The sequence below is a fragment of the Salmo salar genome, chromosome ssa09, assembly GCF_905237065.1.
Source record: "Salmo salar chromosome ssa09, Ssal_v3.1, whole genome shotgun sequence".
Classification (NCBI taxonomy): domain Eukaryota; kingdom Metazoa; phylum Chordata; class Actinopteri; order Salmoniformes; family Salmonidae; genus Salmo; species Salmo salar.
The window spans coordinates 23,200,181-23,209,641 of record NC_059450.1 but is presented as its reverse complement, the minus strand read 5'-3'; the positions used below and the strand labels follow the sequence as shown (position 1 = coordinate 23,209,641).

Genomic DNA, 9,461 nt, shown 5'->3' with positions numbered 1-9,461 from the left:
GCGTTTCAGAAGTCCGTCAGTTCGTCGGCCTGGCCTCGTACTACTGACGATTTGTCAACGATTTTGCTGCTGTTGCCAAGCGCCTTCATGAGCTTACAAAGAAGCATGCTCATTTCCGGTGGACACCAGAGTGCCAAGAGGCGTTCAAAGAATGAAAGAAGCTACTCACCACCGCGTCCGTCTTGGGCTATCCACTCGACAGTGGCAACCTCATCCTCGATACAGATGCCAGCAACCTCGGCATTGGAGGCGTCTTGTCCCAAATGCAGGATGGTGATGAACGCGTACTAGCATAGCGGAAGTGCAGTGTGACTTAGCTGATTATGCTGTGGAAGCTACTTCTCTGGAGCTCTGTTCAATGGGGGTAGGGGAAGACCCCAGCCTACAGCCTGTACTCCCTGGAGCTTCTGGAGCTGCCGTCAACGTGGAGTCGGGTCATCGGGAGAGTGAAGGTATCACATCGGACGTGGAAAAGATTTGCCTCACTAACGCAAGTGACACTGTTCTGTTCCATTGATGGACTACTGAGGAATTATGTCAAGCTCAGATGGCTGACTCTGATATAGGCCCCGTCAAGACATGGCTCGAGGAAGGACAGGAACGCCCATTGTGGGGAGATGTCGCCTTTCGGGCCAGCGACTAAGGCCTATTAGAGCCAGTGGAAGAGACTGTATGTCAAGGACGGCATTCTCTTACAGCGTTTCTACTGTACCGAAGGCGCAGTGTTTTACCCACAGATACTCCTACCTCATGTGTTCCGGATGGACATCATGAAGCAGATGCATGACAGCCCAGTAGGCAGTCACTTTGGCGTAGAACACACACTTGCCCGGCTGCAGACAAGATACTACTGGTACCGAATGAGAGAGGTTGTCACACTATGGTGTCATACATGTACCAGCTGTGCCGCTAATGCCAGACCTCCGAGGAAGCCCCAAGCCCCTATGGGCACTGACCGCGGGAGTAACCATGGAGAGGATCGCCATTGATCTCATGGGCCCCATGAACGAGACAGAATGCTACAATCGCTACATATTGGTGGTTCAAGACTATTTCACAAAGTGGGTGGAAGCCTACCCTCTGCCAAACGATCAAGCCGTGACAGTGGCTGAAGTTCTGACAGTTGAATGGGACACTCCACAGCGATCAAGGCTCTAAATTCGAGTCTGAAGTCTTCCAAAGAATGTGTGAACTGTTAGGAATCTAACAGATGGTCTCACAAACCCTTTCAGACCGCAATCAGATGGGCAAGTCGGAAGATTTAATGCCACTCTGCAGAAGATCTTAGCCATCACCACAGAACATTGTCATTGGGACTGGGACCTCATGATTCCATTCGCCGTGATGGCCTATACTTGTTTACTTCAAATCAAATCAAAGTTTATTTGTCACGTGCGCTGAATACAACAGGTGTAGACCTTACAGTGAAATGCTTACTTACAGGCTCTAAACAATAGTGCAAAAAAAGGTATTAGGTGAACAATAGGTGGGAAAAGAAATAAAACAACAGTAAAAAGACAGGCTATACACAGTAGCGAGGCAATAAAAGTAGCGAGGCTACATACAGACACCGGGTAGTCAGGCTGATTTGAGGTAGTATGTACATGTAGATATGGTTAAAGTGACTATGCACTTATGATGAACAGAGAGTAGCAGTAGCGTAAAAGAGGGCGCCGACAGAGATGGCCGCCTCGCTTCGCGTTCTTAGGAAACTATGCAGTAATTCTTTTTTTTAATGTATTATTTCTTACACTGTTACCCCAGGAAATCTTAAGTCTTATTCCATTCAGCCGGGAGGAACTATTGGATATAAGAGCAACGTGAACTTACCAACATTATGACCAGGAATACAACTTTCTTGAAGCGGATCCTCTGTTTGGTCCACCATCCAGAACAATGGATCGGATCCCAGCAGGCCCAAAACAACGGCGCCGCAGAAGGGGCAGACAGAGCGGTCTTCTGGCCAGGCTCCGTAGACGGGCGCACCGCTCCCGAGTATACTACTTGCCAATGTCCAGTCTCTTGACAACAAGGTAGACAAAATCCGAGCAAGGGTTGCCTTCCAGAGAGACATCAGAGATTGTAACATTCTCTGTTTCACGGAAACATGGCTCACTCGGGATACGTTATCTGAGTCGGTACAGCCACCTGGTTTCTTCATGCATCGCGCCGACAGAAAGAAACATCTCTCTGGTAAGAAGAAGGGCGGGGGTGTATGCCTTATGATTAACGAGTCATGTGTGTTCATAACAACATACAAGAACTCAATTCCTTTTGTTCACCTGACCTAGAATTCCTTACAATCAAATGTCGACCGCATTATCTACCAAGAGAATTCTCTTTGATTACAATCACAGTCGTGTATATCCCCCCCAAGTGGACACCTCGAAGGCCCTGAAAGAACTTCATTGGACTCTCTGTAAACTGGAAACCACATATCCTGAGGCTGCATTTACTGTAGCTGGAGATTTTAACAAGGCTAATCTGAAAACAAGGCTCCCTAAATTTTATCAGCATATCGAATGCGCGACCCGGGCCGGCAAAATCCTGGATCATTGTTACTCTAACTTCCGCGACGCATACAAAGCCCTCCCTCGCCCTCCTTTCGGCAAATCTGACCACAACTATTTTGTTTCTCCCAGCCTATAGACAGAAACTAAAACAGGAAACGCCCATGCTCATGTCTGTTCAACGCTGGTCCAACCAATCTGATTCCACGGTTCAAGATTGCTTCGATCACGTGGACTGGGATATGTTCCGGATAGCGTCGAACAACAACATTGATGTATACGCTGATTCAGTGAGGTAGTTTATTAGCAAGTGCATCAGTGATGTTGTACCCACGGCGAATATTAAAACCTGCCCCAACCAGAAACCGTGGAATGATGGCAGCATTCGCGCAAAACTGAAAGCGCGAACCACTGCTTTTAATCAAGGCAAGGCGCCCGGAAACATGACCGAATACAAACAGTGTAGCTATTCCCTCCACAAGGCAATCAAACAAGCTAAGCGGCAGTATAGAGACAAGGTAGAGTTGCAATTCAACAGCTCAGACATGAGAGGTATGTGGCAGGGTCTACAGTCAATCACGGACTACAAAAAGAAAACCAGCCCTGTCGCGGACCCCGATGTCTTGCTCCCAGACAAACTAAACAACTTCTTTGCCCGCTTTGAGGACAGTACAGTGCCATCGACACGGCCCGCTACTAAAACCTGCAGGCTCTCCTTAACCGCAGCCAAAGTGAGTAAAACGTTTAAACGTGTTAACCCTCGCAAGGCTGCCGGACCAGACGGCATTCCTAGCTGTGTCCTCAGAGCATGCGCAGACCAGGTGGCTGGTGTGTTTACGGACATATTCAATCAATCCCTATCCCAGTCTGCTGTTCCCACATGCTTCAAGAGGGCCACCATTGTTCCTGTTCCCAAGAAAGCTAAGGTAACTGAGCTAAATGACTATCGTCCCGTGGCACTCACTTCCGTCATCATGAAGTGCTTTGAGAGACTAGTCAAGGATCATATCACCTCCACCCTACCTGACACCTTAGACCCACTCCAATTTGCTTACCGCTCCAATAGGTCCACAGACGACGCAATCGCAATCACACTGCACACTGCCCTAGCCCATCTGGACAAGAGGAATACCTACAGTTGAAGTCGAAAGTTTACATACACTTAGGTTGGAATCATTAAAACTCGTTTTTCAACCACTCCACAAATTTCTTGTTAACAAAGTACAGTTTTGGCAAGTCGGTTAGAACATCTACTTTGTGCATGACACAAGTAATTTTTCCAACAATTGTTGACAGACAGATTATTTCACTTATAATTCACTGTATCACAATTCCAGTGGGTCAGAAGTTTACATACACTAAGTTGACTGTGCCTTTAAGAAAATTCCAGAAAATTATGTCATGGCTTTAGAAGCTTCTGATAGACTAATTTACATTTACATTTTTTACATTTTAGTCATTTAGCAGACGCTCTTATCCAGAGCGACTTACAGTAGTGAATGCATACATTTCATACATTTAAAAAAAAAAAATCCCGTACTGGTCCCCCGTGGGAGGTGTACCTGTGGATGTATTTCAAGGCCTAACTTCAAAGTCAGTGCCTGTTTGCTTGACATCATGGGAAAATCAAAAGAAATCAGCCAAGACCTCAGAAAAAAATTGTAGACCTCCACAAGTCTGGTTCATCCTTGGGAGCAATTTCCAAATGCCTGAAGGTACCACGTTCATCTGTACAAACAATAGTACTCAAGTATAAACACCATAGGACCACGCAGCCGTCATACCGCTAAGGAAGGAGACGCCTTCTGTCTCCTAGAGATGAACGTACTTTGGTGCGAAAGGTGCAAATCAATCCCAGAACATGCTGGAGGAATGCTGGAGGAAACAGGTACAAAAGTATCTATATCTACAGTAAAACGAGTCCTATATCGACAAAACCTGAAACGCTGCTCAGCAAGGAAGAAGCCATTGTTGCAAACCGCTATAAAAAAGCCAGACTACGGTTTGCAACTGTACATGGGGACAAAGATTGTACTTTTTGGTGAAATGTCCTCTGGTCTGATGAAACAAAAATAGAACTGTTTAGCCTTAATGACCATTGTTATGTTTGGAGGAAAAAGGGGGACGCTTGCAAGCTGAAGAACACCATCCCAACCGTGAAGCACGGGGGTGGCAGCATCATGTTGTGGGGTTGCTTTGCTGCAGGAGGAACTGGTGTACTTCACAAAATAGATGGCATCATGAGGTAGGAAAATGATGTGGATATATTGAAGCAACATCTCAAGACATCAGTTAGGAAGTTAAAGCTTGGTCACAAAAGGGTCTTCCAAATGGACAATGACCCCAAGCATACTTCCAAAGTTGTGGCAAAATGGCTTAAGGACAACAAAGTCAAGGTATTGGAGTGTCCATCACAAAGCCCTGACCTCAATCCCATAGAAAATTTATGGGCAGAACTGAAAAAGCGTGTGCGAGCAAGGAGGCCTACAAATCTGTCCCAGTTACAACAGCTCTGTCAGGAGGAATGGGCCAAAATTCACCCATTATATTGTGGGAAGCTTGTGGAAGGCTACCTGAAATGTTTGACCCAAGTTAAACACTTTAAAGGCAATGCTACCAAATACTACAACATTTCACATTCTTAAAATAAAGTGGTGATCCTAACTGACCTAAGACAGGGAATTTTTGCTAGGATTAAATGTCAGGAATTGTGAAAAACTGAGTTTAAATGTATTTGGCTAAGGTGTATGTAAATTTCCGACTTCAACTGTATGTAAGAATGCTGTTCATCGGACTACAGCTCAGAATTTAACACCGTAGTACCCTCCAAACTTGTTATTAAGTTTGAGACCCTGGGTCTCGACCCCGCCCTGTGCAACTGGTTCCTGGACTTTCTTACGGGACGCCCCCAGGTGGTGAGAGTAGGAAACATCTCCACCCTGCTGATCCTCAACACTGGGGCCCCACAAGGGTAGGTTCTCAGCCCTCTCCTGTACTCCCTGTTCACCCATGACTGCGTGGCCATGCACGCCTCCAACTCAATCATCAACTTTGCAGACGACACTACAGTTGTAGGCTTGATTACCAACAATGTCGAGACGGCCTACAGGGAGGAGGTGAGGGCCCTCGGAGTGTGGTGTCAGGAAAATAACCTCACTTTCAACATCACAAGCATTTCGCTACACTCGCATTAACATCTGCTAACCATGTGTATGTGACCAATAAAATTTGATTTGATTTAGAGCAACAAAGCACAGCTCAACAGGGTTCACTCCGAACATGATGGTCCTTGGAAGAGAAGTAACAGAACCCATTGCCCTGTGGCAGGTTTGCCACCTCATCATGAGCACGCCAAGACCCCTCCACAGTATGTGGCACATCTACGAGACAGATTGGAACCTGCTTACCAGATTGCAAGGTAAGCGCTTGGTCAGTCTGTGGAGCGTGTCAAAAAGCAGTATGACAAGAATATCGCAAGGACACACTAGAACGTTGGTGACACAGTATAGTACTTAATTAAAGGAACAAGCGGGTGCGGGACAAAGTAAGTTCCTACCATCCTCTGAGGGTCCTTACTTCGTACTGGGACAGCTGGACGACTTGGCTTACCGGATTCAAAAGAGCCCGAGAACAAAGGTGAAGGTTATTCATCATGACAAACTCAAGCCGTACAACTCCCGCACAACTCTAGACAACAGTTGGGTGTTCACACACGCCGAAGCGTGGCAACCTGCAGAGGTCTTGCCACCTGATCTGGATGCAGGCCTCCATGATTCTGATCTGGATCTACCCAACCTGTTCATAGACGAACAAAACAGTGACAATGGTAGTGAGAAGGACGCAGAGCTTGCTTCTGATACCACTTCTTTTGTGAGTGGGTCTGCAGATGGAGTTCAGTCAAGTGAACATGGACTGTTACTCACCCTGCTTTGGATCAGACTCCCACAGGGAGGCCAAAGAGGAACAAAAGACTGGTTAGGTGATTGGGTGTTGATGATGAACTGAATGGTTACATACAAACTGTTCTGGGAGGTAAAAAAATGGCATTTACTTATTGCTGCATTATTGTTGTTAAAAAATGTAAAATAAAATATATAAAATAAACAGACTGAAGTAGGTGGGACTGTAAATTGTGACAGTTTTATATTCTATGCATTGAGACGTGGGCCATTTATGCTTTGGGAACAATTTTATTTTGTATGGGAAGAAAGCCAGGTATTTTTGTAAACGGAAAGTAACATTCTTGAAATAGAACAGTGTTAACCTTTTTACTTTTTCAGGAGAGATAAATTGGGGTCCTGCATTCACACTGGAACTACACAATGTACTGCTAGATACTTGAACCACTGACTTGCCTTTTTCTCTAGGTATCCTCCTCTTAAACCAACAGCCCTTGTATGCTGTTACCCACCGCTCCATGTGCTTTCGGGCAATTAGGGAATATGGACTGTATAGACTATTTGCTCCGTCAAGTGAAGTTATTACTGAACAGGACAAGTTCAGGGAACTTTGTGGACTGAAAAGAAGAAGAAAAAAATTCAAGATCCCAAAGGGGTAACATGTCTAATGTCCATGTAACCGAAATGAAAACCATTGGGTGTTGTGCCTTTGTATGAGTGTTGGAGTGGTGTTAGGTCTAATCACCATCCAGAATGGGAGTAGTGTTGGTAAAGTGGGGGTATAGCTTTAAAACACTGAAGTGCATTATGGGTAACGTAGTAAGTTAACTTTCGGTTTTGGATTCAATTGTGTGGATGTAGCCCGAACTGTGAATCACGCTGTTTTTGCTCCGTTAGCCCACTATATTATTTTGTCATACGGACAACCTCAAATGATGTAAAAGTTTTAATAAAAGCTAACTACTTCAGTGGAATTCCAGACTAACTCGTCATTAGCAGCGGATAAGATCCCCAAATGTGGGAATTACCCCAGAACATCTGTAAGTTGCTCTGGCCCTGGAGCTAGCAAGTGAAGGCTTCCCTGAGCCGTCCCGACTACGGTCTGGAGGCGAGGCAGGAAAGGTAACGCAGGTCTTCCTGTGAAGAGCCAGGTCAGTATTGTGTATTGCAGGCTGAGGAAGCTGAAGGCCCACGGCTTGGAGAGCGCTAGGGAAGGGGCTGTGTTTTGGCCTAACCACTGGAGAGTCAAGCTGTGCACCTGCGTCAGCTGCAAGGTGGACCAGTAAAGATGCTTCTCTCTTGAGATTGTGTGTTTTGCCATGATTTATTCAAAGCACAGTGCAGCCACTGTTGTTTTTAGCTATTTGATGTGGAACAGATTGCTGTAGCTAACCGTTTCATTGGGTTGTATGAGGTAGCAATAGACTTTACGGGCTCTTCAGCACATTGTAGTCTCAGCCCTTTGGATTGGATAAAGGTGGAGAGCTGTTTCCATTGAATATGTGTTGGCATTTCTGCTCAGAGGGCCTGCTGGATGAGTCAGGCATTGTCCTGGCCTGTGAGAACCGAGGCACTATAGAGCAAGGATCTGCTAGTCTCAACAGTCTGCTTATGTCAGGCCAGAGTACTCTGGACAGCATTCAACAACTGGAGATTGTTTAACTTAAGGATGGGGACCATCTTTTTCATTTATTTGTTTGTCAGCTATTAACTGTAGATGTAACCTAACACAGGGTTTATACCATTTGATGAACCTGATTGATGAAAGTAAAATGTTGTTCCTTCTATCTCTGAGTTTATTGAGATGGAGACTGAACTGATGGCTTTCCTACAGCAGATGCTGATGAAGGTGAGGTGAGGTGCTGTATGTTTATTGTTCTCCGAGGACAGAATGTCTGGTGATAGTTCCAGAATATTTCCAATAATTCTGAGAGCACAAACACAGCATAAGAAACCAAAATCTATGAGCAGCAGTCCATACTGCAGGTTACTTGACATGTCAGCACTGAATGATTGAATGTATATAATTGATTTGCTTGGGCCCAAACAGTAGCTGAAAAACAAAACAAGTACTGCAGACTTACTACTTTGGTCGTTCACCTCTAATCCCCATTGAACCACTCCTCCCCTCTCCCTCTCAGGTCATCACAGCAGAAGCCATCCACCAATTCTTTGGGGAGCTGATGAAGAAGAGGCGACAGATGAACAGCTGATGTCATTCTGCCCCACGGTGTCCTGTTGTTAACTTGTGCAATTTTGTAATGTTACTTTGGGTTCATAGCAACAAAGTTCTGTCCACCAAACACCTTCTGCTTGAAATAACAGTGCTGCTATAAAATATGCTGTTACTGAGGTTTATGAAGTTGAAAGTTTTGCCCAAGAAGTTGTTCTCGAATGGTACTCCATGGATTTCAAATGGCATTCCATGTCTTATGAGAAGCTGAAGGACCATGCAAGTAGCATGCTGTTAGCAGGCTTGGAGAGATGCTGATGGAATCTAGTCATTTTAGTCATGGACTTACTGTTATTTGGTCAATTATGTCTAAGTTGTCATTAGAATTTCATAATAATGTGACACCTGATGAGGATGCACTGCCATTCATATTGAAACAGATCAGTATGTGACCATTTAATGGTGTCACTGTCATTCATATTGAAACAGATCAGTATGTGACCATTTAATGTTGTCACTAGCATTCCTGTTAATTAAACATTTGAATAGTTCATCCAGCACACTCCATGACATGATTGGGGCGGCAGGGTAGCCTAGTGGTTAGAGCGTTGGACTTTGCCGGAAGGTTGCAAGTTTGAATCCCCGAGCTGACAAGGTACAAATCTGTCCCTGAACAAGGCAGTTAACCCATTGTTCCTAGGCTGTCATTGAAAGTAAGAATTTGTTCTTAACTGACTTACCTAGTTAAATAAAATTGGGTAAAAAATTATGTGGCTACTTGTCATCCAAATACCAGAAGGTACTTCTTAAAATAAATAAAAACTTGTTACCCCTTTTTCAACTGAATTTCGTGATATCCACTTGGTAGTTACAGTCTTG

General features: G+C 44.9%; 1 long non-coding RNA gene across 1 annotated transcript; it reads left to right on the top strand.

The window, feature by feature from the left end:
- Positions 1-5,656: 5,656 nt before the first annotated feature.
- LOC106610999 (uncharacterized) lies at positions 5,657-9,417 on the top strand. The gene is made up of 2 exons (XR_001330036.2): positions 5,657-8,258; positions 8,551-9,417. It is a non-coding gene; the product is annotated as an uncharacterized lncRNA (long non-coding RNA).
- The last annotated feature ends 44 nt before the right edge of the window (positions 9,418-9,461 follow it).